The 20,389-nt window shown below is 39.2% G+C and overlaps 1 protein-coding gene across 1 annotated transcript in view; it reads right to left on the reverse strand.

Annotated features, from left to right (window-relative positions):
* SPTLC3 (serine palmitoyltransferase long chain base subunit 3) overlaps nt 1-20,389 on the reverse strand; it is a 1,995,977-nt gene that overhangs the window by 761,640 nt on the left and 1,213,948 nt on the right. The gene's annotated exons all lie outside the window — the stretch shown is intronic.

Below are 20,389 nucleotides of genomic sequence, written 5' to 3' on the forward strand. Positions count from 1 at the left end.
CCAACTCCAAGACCGCATTTCAGTGCAGAAAAGGGAAATTTTCCCATTCTGTGTATATGGAGCTATTGCCTTTCACCTTCGAACTTTTCATATGGTGTCGATCATTTGACATTCAAACTTTGAAACGTTCGGCAATTTAATAGGGACCCACTAAATCAAGCCATACAATAACTACTTGTTTTTTTAAGCTATTGGATACACTGTAACAACTTTTTTCAACAAGATTATGTTCTATAAATGTCACTACAAAGTTAGCTATAGTATTCGGTTATGACAAAGTGACTCAGTCAAGTTCAAAAATGTTGCCTGTAGTTTACAAGATTCATTCTGGCTGTCTTACATACCATAGCTACACTAACTGCAATCTGTATCTCAGTTTCTTAGGTACAATATATCTCAGTTTTGTAATGTTTATATCAGGCATTAGGATGTGCACAATACCAAATGGGCCTTATTAAACGATGCAGAAAAGATAAGGCCAGCTTTATGTTTTTATTGGCACCATGCAGGATCCACTACCAATGGGCACCCAGTAGGTTTACAGTCAGGGATCCCCATCACAGTGATATAGCATAAGGATCTCATGGGGCCTCCAGAAACTTTCTAAATTTGCAAGAGTAATACTTAAAAATTGTCCCTATTTTTGGGCCTTTGTCCCTTCACTATTTTCACTTTGCCCAGACTTCTTGTGCTAAGAAGTTGAGAGGTATGAAGAAAATTGTTACAAAGAAAGAAAACTTGTACTGTGTGTAAATGGAAAAAATGTTAATATGGTTTGGTTTATTTTCTATTAATGTATGTGTACCTATGTCTTAAGCGATATTTTAATAGAGGCATTTAAAAACAGGATGTCATGCAGGTCAACAGAATTTGAAGATATATGTATAGTGTGGGACACAGCAGAATTAGTCAGTAGATTCTAAAACAGTCACCTAGACTGGATAATAAAAAATCATGAAAAATCTTCAGATGGACACTCGCTGATCTCCAAGAAGAATTAATGGAGTCACTGAACTTACAGCTGGTCTGAAGGGGTGCTATAGCTTTCCATTAAGACTGACAGATTCATGTGAAATTAATGACTACATCTCTACTACAAATATATTCAAAAAGAAATTACACTTGTGTAAGTCCTACTTACCTGTAAAAATAGATGTTTATAGAACATACTGCCTTACTGGCATTTGAGTAGTAGTGTCCAACTAACCTCTTCTGGCATCTTTTATAGCTCAGAGTCCCTCCTACTGACTGTCTGTGGGTGCGATGAATCAATCAACTGGCAGTACAGGGACGGCCTTACACAGAAGCATAGCTGGCTTGAAGTGCGCCTTGTGCTGGTCCCACATACTAGCATCTGACCCTCTCAGCTCCAAGTGAAGAGAAAAAAAAACTTGCAGGATGTTTCCAGCAGAGAGTAACACTTTCAAAATACCCACTCTGTACCCCCCACTACCTCTTCAAGTGAACAAAAAAAAAATGTAATTCCTTCTACTGACAATCAACCAGGCGGCCAGATGAAGTTTGTCTCATTTCTGTGCCCTGCCCCGAACTCTCCTTCCTCCCACTTAAATAAAAAAAAAAAAATAATAATAATAATAATAATAATAATAATAATAATTTCTTCTTTTAAATTGTAGCAAGAGCTGGGGGGGTCACTCATTTCCCTTAATAACTTTATATCTTGAATAGTGACAATAGTTTACTACAAATGCTACAGTTTACACCCTGCCTGCACAAAGCACTACAGTAATCAACTTTCAGTTAAAAAAAAAATCTCTTTTAAAATGCGGCAAGTAGTTGCTACAGTTTATACCTGCATGGAGAACTACAACACTCTGGTTTTAGTTAAAAAAAAATGTTTTAACTTTGAAACTGTAGTATAGTTTAGACCCTGCACAGAGCACTACAGTGCTCAGATTTAACCCCAAATGCAATACCGGCTTTTAAAATACATAAAATTATGGTGAGTACATGACTTATGGTTAAGTACATAAATTCTTTAACTGATGTTCTCAATTTCCATTCTATCCTCAACTGATGGGACAGAGTTCCCAGCTACCCAAGATCCCAGGTGGACTCAAGGAAGGATATTCCTGAGCACAGTTGAATCAAATGATGCTCTATCTCTGGAGGCCAAATCCAATTTGTAATGAGTAGCAAAGGTATGGGGATTACCCACATTCCTGGTGCGCAAATATCAACCATGGACATTCTAGACTGAAAAACTGAGGAAGTTGCCAAGGATCTAGTTGAATGGGGCCATAACGGTTTTGGTAAGGTAATGCCCAATTTATTATAAATAAATGAAATACAATCAGTAAGCCATCTGGCTAAAGTTACTTTGGCAAATGGCTTTCCCAATTTTACTTCTGCAAATGAGACAAACAATTAGTCAGATTTTCTGATGTCTTATGTTCTGTTTACAACGTAAAAATATATAAACACTATATATAGGATGCCTGAAGGAAGATGCTCACTCGCACCGGCAATAATACAACCTGTTTAATATTCGAATAATAACACAACATTTAGAAGTACGGATCTAGCACTTTCATCCACTACAATGTGGACTTCATCAGAATCAATTATTCAATCATCAAACTGTTAATTTATACATACATATTTGGTGCCAAACTAATATGTCAAATTTAAAAAAAAAATACTACATTTTTATTACAATCTAAATACTAAATATAACTAGTGTGTTGTAATACCACTAATGCACATTTAAAACATCCTAAAATTGTTAAAAAGTATTGTAATAACCATTATAGTAACCATTCGACTAACATTCCATGACTGTTGGTTTTATAATATGAAATCTGGGTCTACAAATCAAAATTTATATATCAAGTCCAAAACTTCTCACAGTTCTTAAACAATCAATTCACTTCTAAAAATCTATAAGTTATAACTAAAATGCTCTTATAAATCTAATGAATATAATAAAAATTCATTTACATTAATTCTTTCCTATCTAACCTCTATATCATTTGATTAATCTAAGAACATAATATAAAATAAATTATAAAATACTCTATAACTAAATGATGTCCTATGGGGTTTATATATATATATATATATATATATATATATATATATATATATATATATATATATATATATATATATATATATATATATATATATATGCATGTGCTGTGTAATGAATTTAGTGGACCACATGTAAATCATAGGAAAAAACACAAATTACTTCAAATACTTATGCCATAATAAATCTAATTCTAATACATGAACATTAAGAAAATACATCTACTTAGGTCTTAATTTTAAGAATGTTTGTACTGTTTAATATATCCAAAATATGTACTTTCAGCACCTTACAAAATATGCAAACTGTCATAATAATATATGATAATCAATTACATTTGTATATCAATTAATATTACAAAATTGTTATATCTTTCAGTTTATTTTAACCTCTGCAAAATGGGTTTAATAGTGATATAATCATTCAAACCCGGTATAGTTGATGCATCCGTTAATATTTGCTGTCTTACTTCTTTCTCTGCCAAGAGGGCTTTGTTATTCCCTCCTCTGCTGTTTATTTTCACTTGTTCCAAGATGGCAAATCTAAATATATGAATGTTCCCACATGTAGCTATATGTCTGTAAAGTGCGTTAGTGCTATCATTTTTTTCTAATTGCATATAAATGGTCATAAATTCTTTTTTTAAACATTCTTTCAGTTTTCCCTATGTAGAAACCTGGACAAGTTATGCATTTTGCCATATATATATATATAACATTTTTAGTGTTACAGTTACCATTACTGAAAGTTATTCTTGTCCTATTAATGTTCTCTAATATAATGCCTTCTTTTTCTAGTATGGCATGACATTGACCACAACTGCCACATTTCCTAGTTCCCTTTTGCTGCAAATTCAATTGTCCTACAACATTGTTCCTCTCAAAAATTAACTTCATATTAGTTCCCATTTTATATACAAATATAGGAGTCTCACCTACTATTTCTTTTAATCCCCTGTCCACAGTAAGAATGTTCCAATATTTGTTTAAAATTTGTTTAATTTGTTTAGCCTGAGGAGTGTATTCCAAGATACATGCTCGATTGTATTTAACTTCACATTCTTTCCCTGTGGTTTTATTCATTAATGGTTTCCCCAGTACGGGCATAAATTTTTTTTCAACATTCTTACTGTGGACAGGGAATTAAAAGAAATAGTAGGTGAGACTCCTATATTTGTATATAAAATGGGAACTAATATGAAGTTAATTTTTAAGAGTATTTTATAATTTATTTTATATTATGTTCTTAGATTAATACTATCTTTGATTCCTAGAAAAGGATCTTTGAGGTGTCAAAAAATGTACACCCATGGCAGATAGAATCTTTCCATCTTTCTCACACCTGGATAATGTGTCTTTCACTTTCGGGTCAAACAAAGATGTGTTGTCAAAAGGAGCATTGACAAATGAAGACTTAAAAGGGGTTTGGTAAATCACATAAGTACATCCAGGCATGCCTCCTGATGGAAATGCCTTTACCTGCTGCCCTTGAGGTTCCTTTGGCTACATGCAAAATGAGCCTCATGGACAAATTGGAAATAGATTGCAGGGTAGCCAACTGAGAAGTGACAGAAGATTGTACTTCCTAATATTTGAAAGCTCCTGAATCAAATCCCATATATAACCTTGTCAAATGTGCCAAATAATTCAGTGACTTTAAGGTGAAAGTCGCTGAAGCATAGACACTCTTCCCAAACCTGTCCATCATCTGAGACTCCTTGTTGGGGAGATGAACAGTGGCACTCTACTCAGTAAGATCCTTTTTAGTGGCCACTGCCATGACCATGGCATCAACAAGAACTCCTTTTCCCCAAAATTGTTTGTCCTCCAGTCGTGCCATAATTTTGTTAGGTCTCTGGGGTATTAGTTCAATTGTGTCAGAATCCTTCCCTGACAACTGAGAGATCAACTCAATGAGCTTGTCAGCAGGTGGAGTCACCCAGGAGGTAGATGGGTTAGTACTGAAAGCCTCCAGAAATACAAACTCCACGGGCAAAGGGTTGCTGAACATCCAGCCACGTCCCTGTTTTAAGATTTCAAGAATGTCTCTAGATGAGACATCTTCAGGAGGTGACCTAGGGGAACCTTCACCCTCATAGAAGGCTGCATCTTCTGTGATAGACTCCTCTGGGTAGTCCAACTGCTTCCTCTTGCACGTCTTCTTCTTCTTAGGGACATCCTCAGATGGATGCTCTGGGGAGGTATCAGAAGAAGTTGAGATACCCAATTGTAAAGCCTGGGGTTTCAGTACTGGGTGTCCCATTGAAAAACAGGGTTGTGACTCTGAGCACACAGATGTCAAGTTGTAGACTGAGAATCCAAGGGGGTAAGAACTATCTGTGTTGCTGAGACAGACAATGCTCTCTCCATAGCCTCAAAGGCAAACCTCTCCAGACAGGGAGAGGACCTTGAATCCAAAAAGGCAAGCTTCTGGACCATTGACCTTCCCTGCTCCAAGGACACCCCCCCAGGTAGAAACTGGAACTGAGCTAAACCATAAGGAGGCTTCAAGGTGCAGAGATGGCTCTGACAACTTCAAAGTCAACTCCTCACCTTGGATCTGACAGGGAAGCCTTGGCTCTGAGAGCTCTCTGGATCTGACTGAATTGAACTGCTCAGAGCGAGCTTCGGATCTGAGGATAAAGGTATGCTTAGATCTGAGTCAGATGGAGTCAGACAGCTCTGACCAAGGACTCAGACAGTGGAATGAGTCAGAGGAGGAACTAGAGCAGGAGGTGCAACAGAAGATCAGTCCTCCTGATCCGAAGGAGTAGGAGCTGAAGGGGCACCCATCAGAGTCTGCACAGAGAGAATTCTTCTCACCACTGTCTCCATATCATCTTCTGTAAAGCTCCTAGAAGAGCAAGTAGAAAATCCAGAATGGGATCTAGGTTTCTCCAAAAAGGGAGAGGGGAACCCTGGGGGGAACTGGATGAACTGAAGGGGAGCATGTAATCCTTGGAAGGTAAACAATACTGGATGGAGTATCTGGATCAGTTGGCTTATGCATCAGTTCTGCAGAAGTCTGAACTTTCTTTTGCTTGAGATCTAATGTTGAGAATGAATCCGATAAATCCCTTTTTGTGTGCTTTGGTTCTGAAGTTGAAGTCAAATTTAAATATTTAGACTTTTTTCCTTTAGGATCCAAATGAGAAATCAGATCAGAAGGAGGTCTTTTTCTAGGTTGCTTTGAAGCCTTAAAGGAAGAGGTAGAAGGGTTTAGAGAAGCAGATTTAGACCTTTTAGATTTTTTACGGGACATAGCTCCAAATAAAACCTCTTTGAAAGAAGGAAGAAGACCTTTTAAAATAAATTTATTTTTTTCTTTCTGCCAGGCTCTAGGATTAAACCTGTAGCAAATAGAGCAATCTTCTTGTAAATGGAGAGGTCCTAGACAATACACACAAAGTGTGGGCATCTGATAACTGACATTTTTTGAATCCAGCTGGATTGTTTTCTTTCTCTGCCATGGTAGGAAATAACAGTGAAGAAAAAAAAAGCAGATTCTAATAAGAATATTCAACAGCAGAAAATAAAGATATATATTTTTATTAGTAGTAGTAGTAGTATTTTTTTATAAAGGGAATAGATAGGAAAATAAATTATTGTATTATTACTTTTTATAAAAGGAATAAATAGAAAAAGAAATTATCAGCAATGGTAATAAGAAAACAACACAGAGTATAGAAAAAGGGAAAGAATACTAACAATAGTACTTGAAGGTACAACTTTGTATTGAAGGAAGAAAAGCAGGACAGAAAGATATTTTAACTAGAAAAACAGTAATACGGTAGGCAATTAGGTAAGGGATTAAAGAATACAAAGAATATGACAGGTTTTGCTAAGAAAAACAGAAAAATTTCACAATTTAAAGACTTGTCTGTTCGAGAGTAGTTGTCACCACGTTTTACGCGTAGAGTGGCAAACGAATGCTGAGGTACTTGGGATTGGAGCATTATGGGTAAGGGAGAAGCTTGAGAGTTTTTTGTTGTCACGAGCTTTAGCAACGGCCAAGTCGGATCCAAGGGATCGGATCCAAACCCATCCGTTGAGAATAGAATGAAAATTGACCATCAGATTCCAAAATTATATTTTTGGCCATATTTTCACAAATAAACTGTCATTTCTTGGAAACTGTACTACCTAAAACAGTAAAAAGGAGGAAAAGTGCCCAAAACTCAACTTATAATCCAAAAGGAGCATCAGGATAGCCATTTCCACTGAAAACACACAGTTTATTAAAATGTAAATCAAATAACCAGCTGTATAGAATACAACATTAACGCTGACATACACCAGTACGTTTTCGTCAATAATATCATAGACTTCATCAGATAACCTAACAGAAAAGTATTACCCTGTCTATACCCTCACCAATTAAACAATTAATTCAGCTAATTAATTAGTTAAAACAAACAAAAAATACTTCCAACAAACAGGTACCTGTGTCCAAATACACACAAAGTCCAAGTAGCAAGAATAAGTAGACTGACTCAGGCAAAGCTCTTCTCTCCAGTGTAAAATTCAGGTTTATTCACAGTAGAAACTGCACAAGCGCTTTCACAAACAGCTTCATCAGATGCTTAAAACCACATAAAAAGACCCCCTCCTTTTATACACCTTTTTACAAATCACATGACTTTACTCATAATTCATCACATGATACTGACATTACATCAGAACAATTCCAACACAATAAAACATTTTATTAAAAATAAAAACAAACTAAAAAACATATACAAAAAATACTCTTTAAATTACCTAAACAAAGGTCTTGATTTAAGTTTAGTTCTTAGGGGGACATGGTCATTCAGGCCATGTCCTGCATCCCCCCTTAATCTAACTATCCAAGTTGCTTCTAACTCTTCAGTATGATTACGTATATCACCTGCCCTTACACTTGGATAAATCCTGCCTATGGTCATAAACTTAAAACATGTGATGAATCTGTACTAGCATGTTTGGCTAAGGCACTAACTTTGTTACTTTTACTAGTGTGATACAAGCCTTTACGAATCCTGTCTTTAAAACACCTATCAGTCTTCCCAATATAAAATTTCCTACAGGTTAAACAATGAGCAAGATAAACTATATGTTTAGTTTCACATGTGGCACTAACTTTAAACTTATACTTCTTTTGACCAGGACGGTCAAATTCTGAACTGTATCTATCTCACTACAAAAAGAGCATTTACCACAAGGTAAAGTCCCTGTGGACTCATGTTCATAATGTCTGCCCTTAGGATAACAATCTACTTTTCAAGGATTTCCTGTTCTTAAATAGCCCCTTAGGTGCATTTTCTACCACTGTAGCTATTTCTTTATCGGTAGGCAAAATATTCCAGTGCCTTCGAATAATGTCCATATATTTATTAACATCAATGGTATAGCTTAAGGGTACTTTCAACTTATTCCTACCCTGCCTCATTCCATCCTTAGACTTCTGCCTTTCACCATTTGAATAATAGGGTTTAGCTCTAGTAACTCTCATGTTCACAATATCTACTACATTAGTTTGAATCATTCCTTCATTATATCCCCTTTCTCTCAATTCCTTAGTCACTATCTCTACTTGTTGTAGAAAGTCAACTTCCCTAGCATTTAACCTTGAAGCTCTGAAAATTTGGTTACGTACTATATTTTTAAATGTATAGGATGGATGCATACTATCTTTCTGTAACAGATGATTCACATGACAGCTCTTCCTATATAGTATAGTATAAACTTTCCCATTGACATCTTTCTTAACTGTAACATCCAAAAAGTTAACTTCCAAATCAGAGCATTTTGACGTAAACTTCAAGAAATCTGTACTGTCATTGAGGTACTTTTCAAACTGAGAAAAGCCAACACTTCCCTTACGCCATGCTATAAAAAGATCATCTACAAATCTCATGAAAAACAGGACCTGTGTATCATAAGGTCCATCAAGAAGGTGCTCCATTTCCCATGCGACCATAACAGCATTGGCATTGGCACATGATGTGCCCATAGCTACGTTACTGCATTGTCTAAATGGTGTTTTCCCATAGAAGAAAACATGTTCAAGCACAACATCCAAAAGTCTAAATATTAAAGAGACCTTATCATTTGAGTATTCAGAAAATCTTTTCAAAAAAGATTCAGTATTTACTATCCCTTGGTTGTTAGGAATAACAGTGAACAAAGACACTACATCCATTGTTACAAGTAAGATGTCATCAGTATTATTAATATTTGTAGTAAACTCATATAAATCCTTTTAAGAAATGCTCAGTGTCTCTCAAAATATGACTAACCATACTCAAACTGGTCTCAAACATTTTTTTCTATATGTATAGAAACTGGTTCTGTACACCAGTTCCTAACTGAAACAATAAGTCTCACTGGTGGATTAATGGGGTCCTTATGTAGCTTAGGTAGCCCTTGTATTATTGGTATGGTGGGACTATGTACCAAAAAATATTTCAATAGCTCATTGTCAATTAACTGCTCAAGAAACAATCCTTGCAACTTAGCTTTCACTCCATCTATTAAGTTACTAACATCCCTATTACTGATTTTCACAAAAAATCAAGAATTTTCAGCATATCTAGCATTGCATCATTGTACCACTTCCTATCAAATACTGCAAGTGATCCTCCTTTATCGGTAGGTCTTGCTATAATATTTATATTCCTTTCTACGTCTTTTAACACCTTTGCTTCATCCTTACTTAAATTATATCTCTTCTTTTTAGTACACAGACTATTATTAGATAAATTTAACTTGTATATGTTTTCAATACATAGTTTTTCAAATGCATTTATCAATGGATTCATAACAGGAATAAACACACTTGGCTTTCTACAACAATTAAAACTATATGTACGAGCAGGTGCATCAGTTATATCATTGAACATTAACTTCAGGGTTAAATTGCGAGTAAACATTTTTACATCAAACACCACATCTGTAAAATCTGAAATACCTGTAGGTATAAATGACAGTCCTTTCCTTAGTACATTATACTCATGAACAGTTAATTTGTGTGAAGATAAGTTCCATACTAGACCCTCTTCACATTGAAGAAGGCCCTCTTTATATTGTACAGACTGATTACAGTACCTTTGTGCTTGCGCTTGCCTCTGCTCCAACTCCATCCCCTCTGCTGCACCTGAGTCCTCTGCTCTCTTACTGGCAGAGGAAAAACAGACTTTGCTGTCCTAAAGGGGCTTTAGAACTAGCTCGCAGTTCACTTAAGCCTTTTGGTTGTTTTTCTTTTCCCAAAACCTTGGAGAACGATCTGTGCACCTGTGCTGTAACCTGCACAGTCTTCTTCCTGGCTCCCAAGTCAATGGCTGGCTCAGAATGCTTTACAACTTCCGGTTCTGCATCATTACCAGTTCTTGAATCCTTCCTCTCATTCGACAACGCTGATGTACACATAAGTTCTGTAGTCATGGTTACCACACCACCTTCAGATGCCGAATTCTCGGTCTCTGTGAATTTGGGCCAAGTAAATACATTTCCTTGTGTGAAATCTCGCCGATCTCGCACTACTTTCCTCATTTTAAATCCTAGAGATAAGGGGAGGGGGCGGGTGCTAGGGATGTCCTGATTTACTGATGGGGAGGACAGAGGGGTGAAGTTTTCACTGAACTTGTCTGCTAGCAGGTTGGCTATATCTATGGCATTTGTGTATGTGTTGTCCTTGACCAGCAGTTCTGAGAAGATCTGAGTGATTCATTTGAGATTGCAGACATATTTGAAGAAGGCCTTATGACTGTCTTTAGTAGATGTGGCCACTTTGAACTCAAAGTTTGTTTTTGGAGGATTTCACTAGTGCTCTTATTTGCTTGTTCAGGCTAAGGAGAGATGGCTACCAATTGGGCACCTGCTCCTTCTTCGTCCTGGACAGCATTTTTTTTTCTGTTTTATTATAGAGTTTATTTAATGCAGATGTCCACCAGACAGGTTTACTCTTCCTTGAGGAGGAGGAGGATTTTGTCCTGCTAGGTATTCCTGACTCCATGCAGCTATATAAATGCTCTTATAGTACTTTCGTGTAGGTTTGGACATTTGTGCCAGTTCCTATGGAGGGTGAGGGGGCTGTGAAGCTGTTTATACCTTCCCTCAGGAGGTTGTAATCAGCTTTGGAGAAGTTTTTATGTTTGACCCTAGCAAGGGGGGCAGGGGGAGATGGTGACTTCAAAAGTGACCGCTTTGTGATCGGATCTTACCAGGGAGGATGACACTGTAGGGATGCTGCAATAGTTACTCATGTTGGTTAATACCAAATCTAACATATTATCACCTCTTGTGGGGGTGTCGACCAGCTGGTCCAAGGCATTTGCGTTGACAAAATCAAGGAATCTCTGGGCATTTGTGTTTTGGCATGAGTAGTTCTTCCAGTCTATGGATGGATAGTTAAAAAGTACAGTTTTGTACCTACCATAAATGTAGATGTTCGAAGATCCACATTGCTGCAGTCCTAACACTTGGGTAGTCCGCTGTCCCAGTCGGCCCGAATACAAATATGTATATGGCCGGGTCGGTCAAAAGGGACGCCAGGACGCCCAGTCAGGAATGCAGGGTACAAATCGCGCCGATCCTCAGTCTTTTCTTGCCCCAGATGTCAGAAGACCCTAAAAAGATAAGGCTAAAACCAAAACACCACACCCCTGCACCAAATATATATACAATATATACAAATTGACAAGAGTATAACCTCACCCACACAACCACCCTAAAACAGAGGGAAGGAGCAATGTGGATCTTGAACATCTACATTTATGGTAGGTACAAAACTGTACTATGTTCTTCATACCACATTGCTGCAGTCCTAACACTTGGGTAGAATCCCAAAGCAGAGGTAAGGGAGGCTGGCAAATCATAAGGAAGCAGGAGCTGACAACATGCCCTGCAAAATAAACCAGCCCTAGATTTAGAGTAGAGAGGAAGGTGGTAATGCTTAGAGAAAGTATGCACTGAACTCCAAGTAGCTGCCTCCAAAATATCCTTAGTTGCCACCCCCTTAGAAATGCTGTTGAAGTGGCAGTAGCCCTAGTGGAATGAGGCCTAATCCCAGCTGGAATCTCCTTGCCATGATGGGAATAACAAAATGCAATGCAAAACCCAATCCACTTAGAAATAGTTTGTTTTGACACAGGCTTGCCCTGAGAACTCAAAGCAAAAGAAACAAACAACTGCTGAGACTGCCTAAAATCCTTGGTCCTGCTTAAATAATAAACTGCCTGTGTACATCTAAAGTGTGCAAAATCTTTTCCCCTTATTTTGGGGATCTGCATAAAAGGTAGGCAAATGAATAGTTTGGTTTAAAGCCACACTAGAAACCACTTTAGGCATAAAGGAAGGATTAGATACCCTATCCTTATGAAAAATCAGGAAAGGCTCAACCGCTTAAGGGCCTGCAATTCAGACACCCTTCTTGCAGATGTAATGGCTAACAAAAAGCAGTCTTCCATGACAAATATTTCAATTCAGCAGTAGCTGCAGGCTCAAAAGGTTGTAGAGTGAGTTTCTCCAACACAAAATTGAGGTCCCAAGCAGGAGTAGGAGCTCTGGTCTTATATTCTTTGCCCTCTAAGAAATTGCTTGAACAAAGGATGAGAAAACAATGGTGGGTCACAATCATAGTGAGCTGAAATTGCTGCAGCATGAATCTTAATGGAAGAGAAAGACAAACTTTTGTCCAATAACTCAGTAAGATATTGAAGAGCCACACTCAAATTTGGCTCAGAAACATCCAAATCCTTTGCTGCACACCAAAATAAAATCTCTTCCATTTTCCTTGTACTAGGTCTTCTGGCTTCCATAATCCTTGTTGAGGAAGCTGAGACCTGCTATGGTTCAAAACAGAATATGCCAAGCTGTTAGATGAAGAGAGTGAAGCTTGACATTGAGCAGATGCCCGTCCTTCTGAGACAATAGGTGTGGAATCAAAGGTAAGGGCCATGGAGGCTTCTTACCAGACTCCTCAGCAATGGGTACCAGTGCTGCCGAGGCCAATCTGGAGCTATTAAAATCATCCTTGGCTTGTCTTGTCTGACCTTTAGAAGTACCTTTGGGAGGAGAGGCACAGGTGGAAAGGCATACACATGAAGATTTTTCCAACTGAAAGAAAGAGCATCCACTTTCCAGGCTGTGTGATGAAACCAAAACTTTGGCAGCTGGTGGTTTAGTGGAGAAGCGAACAGATCTATGTCTGGAGTTCCCCATGACACTGTCAATGTCTGAAATACATGAAGATCCAGTTTCCACTCGGTGGGATCCATGATTTGCCTGCTTAACCCATCTGCTAAGGAGTTCTGTGCTCCTGGCAGAAACCTTAGATTCAGCTGCAAGCTTAACGCAGTCTCCCACAAAATCATTGCTTGCCTGCATAGAGGATAAGAATGTGTTCCCCTTGTTTGTTGATGTACCACATGACAGTTGTGTTGTCTGTTAGAATCAACACCTGCCCTGGTGAAAGCCAGTAATGCAAACTGGACTGCTAACATCTCCTTCATGTTGATATGTAGATGCTGCAGTCTGGCAGGCCACTTGTCTTGTATCCACTTTCCATTCAGATGAGCTCCCCAAGCTGTGTCTGAGGCATCTGTCGTTAGAATCTGACTCGCCTCTCCTGGGTCACAGAGTCCTTGTTTAGGTGACATTCCTGAGCCCACCAAAAATTCCTTTTGAATGCAAGGTATTATTTGAATGACAGTGTCCAAATCCTGGCAGTGCTGTGTCCATACATTTTGAGATACCATTGTAGCTTCCTCATATGCAGTTTGGCATTGGGAAGTACCAGAATACAAGATGCCATGAACCCTAAGGCTTGAAGGACTGTCCTTGCAGTCAGCCCGGACTGATGAGATAGTTTGGAGATAAAAGTAAAGAAAGATTCTTTTGTTTGTCCGGGGTTGCTGTATTCAGTCTCACACCCAGAAAGCGCATGTCTTGAGAGGGTACTAGACTGGACTTTATTTCACAGAATACCCTAGGCATCTTAGCACTGCTATCACATATTCCAAATGCTGAAGAAGCACGTCCTTCCTTGAGCCAGAATCAGGCAATCGTCCAAATAAGGATAGATTTGTATTCCTTTTAGCCTGAAGAAAGCTATCACTGGAGCCAGAACCTTTGTGAATACTCTTAGATAAGCCAAAGGGCAATGCAGAGAACTGATAATGAGAATTCCCAGATACTTCCTGCAAATCAGTCTGATAGGAACATGAAGGTAAGCTTCCTTGAGATCCAAAGTTACCATCCATTGATCTTTGCCCAGCAGAGGTAAAAGCTGTTGTAACGCCAACATTTTGAACTTGGGAATGTCCAGATAAGTGTTGAGGATAGACAGATCCAAAATTGGTCTCCACGTGTTCCCCTTTTTGGTACTAGGAACAGGCGAGAATAAAATCCTAGGCCCCTTTCTGGCACAGGAACCGCTGAATGGCTATTTGGAGCAACAGAGAAATTTGCTTGTGAGCCTCTTTCCTTTGTTGAGGAGGAATGTCTGGCATGCCTTTGAAAGGAGGCAAGGTATGGAAATAAAACCTGTAACCGTGGTGAATGATATCCAATACCCATCTGTCTTGGGTAATTAAACTCCAGTTTTCTTTGAAAAGTGCCAACCTTCCTCCCAAAGGTGCTGCCAGATGAGAAGATTCTGGCAGCTGAAAAGGCAGGTCATTGTGTCTGTTTCCTCACCAGAAGACTGAGCAGGTGAACTCCCTGTTCTAGGCCTAAAAGAACCTTGAGCTCTGCCTCTACCACGTCTAGACCTACCCCCCAGACTGGGAATCATAAGCAGGATATGTCCAAAAATCTTTAACAGTCTGCATAGACTTAGCCTTGTCTTCCATTTTCTTTAGAACTGCTTCCACAGGTGAACCAAACAACACATCAGATTGTAAAGGAGCATCTAAAAAACCAGTGGCAGCCACCTGCACAGCATCAAAACCACATTGCAAAGAATGCTTACCCACCTGTTCAGAAACATGAACTAAATCCTGCAACTCTTTACACTCAATACCTTCCGCCAAAGCATCTACCTTAGACTTTAATTGCGAAAGGAGATAATTTTGGTATTTCAACATGTGAAACTGGCAATTCAAAGCTCTCTGGCCAAAGTGGAAGAAGTATACACTTTCTTTCCCCATCTATCCAAAGCCCTAGCCTCTTTATCTGGAGGAACAGGATTTTTTAACAGTGTGAAACAGTTTCTGGGTCTGCCCTAGGACTCTTAAAAGATACTTATGAGCTTCAGGCACCCTATAATATCTATCCGGTTTAACTGGAGCAGGAGGCAAAGAGTCAGGGTTCAGAGAAGCCTCTGCAAAACATCCTCTACCACATCTAGAACAGGAGGTATAGCTAAAGGCCTATGCTGGGGTAGAAACAAAAATTCCCTAAGCCTTTTCCTGAATCAGAGAAATCCTGACCTTCCCATTTAAAATGCTCCCTCATGGAATGAAGAGTCTCTGAAAATGAAAAATCCTCAGGAGGAGAAGCAGAAGGAGTAGAATCATCTACATCAGAATCAGAGTAAGGGAATACTCCTGCAAGTCTTCAGCCAAGACTCAGAAGCATCCAACACTGCTCAAAACTCCCAAGCTCAGGTTGGCCTCTTATCAGAACCTCTAATCATTGTAATCAAATCTTCTGCCATCTTAAGCATATGCTTTAGGTACAGACCCTGAAGAACTAGGGGTAACTCCTGAACAAAACCTGGCCTGCCCCTGGGAGAAGCCTTGGAAACAGCAGGAGGGCCTAACCACCTTAGGAAGGGAGGGAAGAACAGCTACCTGGCCTACCTCCTGAGAGGTCACATCTTGCAGTAATAAAGTCCTCCCTGGGATTCCAAAGAAATTTCTGGCTGAACCCTGGCTCCACCGAGCCCTCTAAAGAACCTTTATAATTACACCGCTTCCATCTTCTCTTTATAGTGCTTGTTAAATCTAGCACAAGAAGGACACAGCCAACAACGCCGCTCAGGCCTAAGCCAAGGTATACACAAGGTATGGTAATCCCTATGAGGTATCTGTTTCCCACAAGAAATACAGTTATTCACTTTTTTGACATCCAAATACTGAGGCAAGAAAACCAAAATAATCCAACTGATTCGGGTGAAAAACTCGACGAAAAAAAAAGAAGAGCGCCACCTGCACTTGCAAAAACTGCTTCTGCATCGACCATGCGGCGGCCGACTGGGACAGCGGACTACCCAAGTGTTAGGACTGCAGCAATGTGGTATGAAGAACATCTGCCCAGGATCAGGGTAAAGGGTTGAATCTTGATAGATTTGAAGAGGTCCAGATAGGTGGAGTGGCTACCTTGAGTCAAAGTTGGGGCCTGTTGCTAGCTATGATCTGAATAGGGGTGTTGTCAATGGTTAACTGCACCTGGAGTGTCTCCTGTGCATCATACTGTTTGACCAGCCTGGGGGGGTGTGTATGTCTTTAATATATATTGAAACTCCACCTCCTTTTGCTTTGTTGCCCAAGGTTTGGGGTCTGAATTTATGATAGGATGAGTAACCTGGTATGGCTGGGGTGCTCTCCGTAGCTATGAACCAGGTTTCTGTGACTGCATAAATGTCAGCATCTTCCAGGGTTAAGAATGCTTGCAATAAGTGCAGTTTCATTTTTAGACTCCTAGTGTTTACCAGAATAACCTTTAATTTGGGTTTTGAGGAAATGTTCATGTTGGTAGTTTTGACCTCATGGCATTGCCTAAAAAGGTACTATGGGGGAGGCAAGCACCTTTGCCAGAAGCCTGAAGCCCATGGGAGACAGATGCAGGCCAGCTCTGCCAAAGCATCATGGTCTGTCGATCATGTCTTCCCTGGCTGTCAGGTACTGAATGCCCTTGGAATAACACCAGAAACTAAGCCAATTGTTAAAGTAAATCATTTTTGTTTGTATTGAGGCATCATTCTGGGTGATGACAGAATGCTGCTTAAGGCTAGGGATGTACCTGCCTGTGACACATTTAGCAAGCTTGATCATGTCTTTCTTCATATAGCCCAGGGAGGTATGTCTCAAGTCATTCACTCCAACATGGACTATAATAGAGTCATAACAAGTACCTGTTGTTCAGAGACTTGCGTGTATGTGTGATATGGAGGATTCTGGCACCTGACAAACAACTAACTGTGACTTTCTCCTTATCCAGCCTGGTAAGGGGCACATCTGCGCGTCTCATAATGAAGTCTCCTATGACTAATATGTTGGGTTTATCATTAGGCCTTAGTGGCTGTGAAACACAGGTGTGTGGATTATGTGTGGTGTGTAGCGTGGTGGGCTGTGAAGTTCACATGTGTTTTTGCCTTGGAGGTCTCTTTTGTTTGGGTATGTTTTTGTTGAGGACCTCTGCATATGTGGGTGTGTGTTGTGTGGGTGGTGTTTGAGGTGTGGTGTTTGTGTTGACATCCTTCTCAGTGCCAGAAATACTGGCTTGTGAGGGAGAAAGCACAGACTCTAGGTTCTTAATGTAATTGCATCCTCTCACAAATTGTGTTCCTAGGTGGCAGTAGTAGTGGGTTATCTGTGTACATGAGGCAGTTGCTACACTGTCTCAGGATGCCCATATCAACCAGACTGTCAGGAAAAACTGTAGGAAACTGTCCATCCATATTTGTCAGAATCTGAGGGAGAGAGGCCAGAGAGAGCTAAGGGGGTAAAGGGTGGAAGTTCTAAGATGAGTACTACTAGGTGATCACACAAGTGCTACTAGGGGAAAATTTATAGCTGGAATACCTCGTGATAGGTTAAAAACAGAAACAGTGCAGCTGCAGTGTGCAGCGCACAAACAAGCTCAAACTCGGGGTTTAAATACCACAAAAAAAGAAGATACTAGTAACACAGAAATCTGTTAGCCACTGCTCTCTTTACCAATCACCTTATGCCAGACAAGATCCAGGCAGGCCTGCTACTCTCACTAGCAGAAAAGACAGGCCCCTACCAACACAAGATGGCTGCCAGAAACACAGAAAGCAAACATAAGATGGCTGCCAGAAACACTGAAGGCAAAAACAAACAGCTCTGGATGCAGCAAATTTGTATCAAGACTATGCTACTCAATATAAGGTTTAAGAACACAGTAAAACTCACAGAAAAACACAGATTAACCACTTACAAACAAAAACAGAACTCACAGTATGACGAAATACAGTTAAACAGTAATAAAGTGGAGTAAAATGCAGATAAACAATAATGAATTGCAGTAAAGATGTCTTGTTCTGTCTGGCAAGGGAAAGGATAAATCTGCTCACCTGTTCCACACTGGAGCCAGCAGTGTCCCTATATCTTTCACATTAGATGAGAGCTTTGAAATTCATAAGAAAAGGAAGAAAGAAATACAAAAACTTGCTCTTTCATTTTAATAAGATTATGTTTACTTGCACCATTTCTACCCCTGGCAGGGTGTAGCAGTATACTATAAGCTGGTGGTCGGTATGAAAAGCAAACATCAAACCCTGGCGTATTCTGTTTCTTGACTAAGCACTTCACTCTTTTGAGCATGACATGTCATTACTGGCCCTGGTTTAACAGCTTGATGAGTCAGTCTCATCTTGGTATTCAGCTTCCATAGACATGAACTGCTACAGAGTATGTTCTATACAGTTACATAATACATTTGTAAAGCTTTAATTTGCACAAGAACTGATCTGATACTCCCTTTCATATGAGAACTGACTGGATGTGACTTTGCTTGGTAATGGAGTACATAGTGTGGGTGATGCTGTCCATTCTGCTCTGCAATTCAACTGTGTATCTAAAAAAATGTTAGCAATTTCAAAATTAAAAAAAATATATATATTTCCAATAATCACTTTTATTTTGCCCCAGAAGAAGTGAAATGGTTTGACCCCCCTTGTGCCCTGATAGTCTTCCAAAGCCGAATAACTTTTCATTCTATAAAGAAAAGCTTCAGTGATTTTATGCTAGTTCAAATGAAACTTAATGTCCATCATTCTTTATTAAAATTAGCTATATTACTGGAAACTGTTTTATAATTACTCCCCTAAATTGAACATACTTACCTGGATGGTGTTTTAGTACACAGTCTACAACTATCATACTTTTGTCGGCCTTCTCACCAGTCCAAAGTAAGACACTATCATATAATATACCATAACGTTTTAAGAATTCCAAACACTTTAACTGCACACATTCATCATTTTATGTGTTGTATCCATGTACATGTACATGGCTCACTGAGGTACAGTAGACCATACATAATCCTGTACTGATGACCCTGAACAGTTGTTTAGGCCTTAAGAATATGCAAGAGACGCAGATTGGAATGAATTATACATGCAGGGAGTCCATGTACAAAGCTTGCCACATGCTCCCTAGGCACAATCTGTCCCTCTAGATATGTGTACACTCTGGAGGTATTTTCATGCCCATGTACTCTTCCACTTATGGGAATGGGTTCTGGTATTGTCATAGGGAGAAGTTAGTCTGTGTTTTACTAACTTCCCAAAGGAAGATGATGTGGCATTATGTCTTAACTGAAAGTGCTTCTGGATGTCACAAATGGTGACATTATAGTTTTCCTTTAAGTAAGGAAATGAGACAGATGTGGAATACGAGTCCATTTGTTGTATTAAATGGCCCAGAGTGGTTATGCTTATACATTTTCAAATACAAACAAAATATATGTCCATTTGTTGCTTATCACAACTTTAAATGCCTTGGAAGTAAAATTACATACCACCTCAATGCTCTTTTTGAAAGACCACCTAAACTTCTAGCTCTGCCTATACTGGAGAATAAATAGAGAAGGTTGTAAAATACTTATGCACAGTAACATCTACAGCATATTGTCTGAGATCTATAGCACCTATTCTGTCACATTTACTAGGGGCAGACAATAACTTCATTGATTTTTATTTATTTATTTATTTGACATCTGTTTACCAGGATGGTCCGTCTGGGTCAGAAGATCCCATTTTCAGTGGAGGGTTGAGGAGAAAAGCTCCAACAGTACAGACAACAATAGGAGAAACATTATTAGAGGTGCATATGTGTGCCTTCTGTGGGAGGTTGGCTGGCAACTCGACACTGTAAAACTCCACTGCCAATAAGAGCGGACAGGTGATCCACTGTGGTGACCCTTAACCGGGAAAAGCAGAAAGAAGAAGAAGGACTCGCATTGTGATCATTGCTGTTTGTATTTGCACTTGACCTGTTTCTGTTTTGTAAGATATCTTTGCTGTGCTGCTCAGTCACCAGGAACATCCCCTGCTGCACTAACTGAACTGCATTATGGAAATGCTCTGAATAAACTGTCAGCATAAATCTTGCTCCTGCCTTTTCAGCTAATCTTATTGCTCTGGAGATTACTGCTTCATTGGGTACCT

This window comes from Protopterus annectens, chromosome 1.part2, assembly GCF_019279795.1.
Source record: "Protopterus annectens isolate FY-2018-M chromosome 1.part2, PAN1.0, whole genome shotgun sequence".
In the NCBI taxonomy this organism is placed as follows: domain Eukaryota; kingdom Metazoa; phylum Chordata; order Ceratodontiformes; family Protopteridae; genus Protopterus; species Protopterus annectens.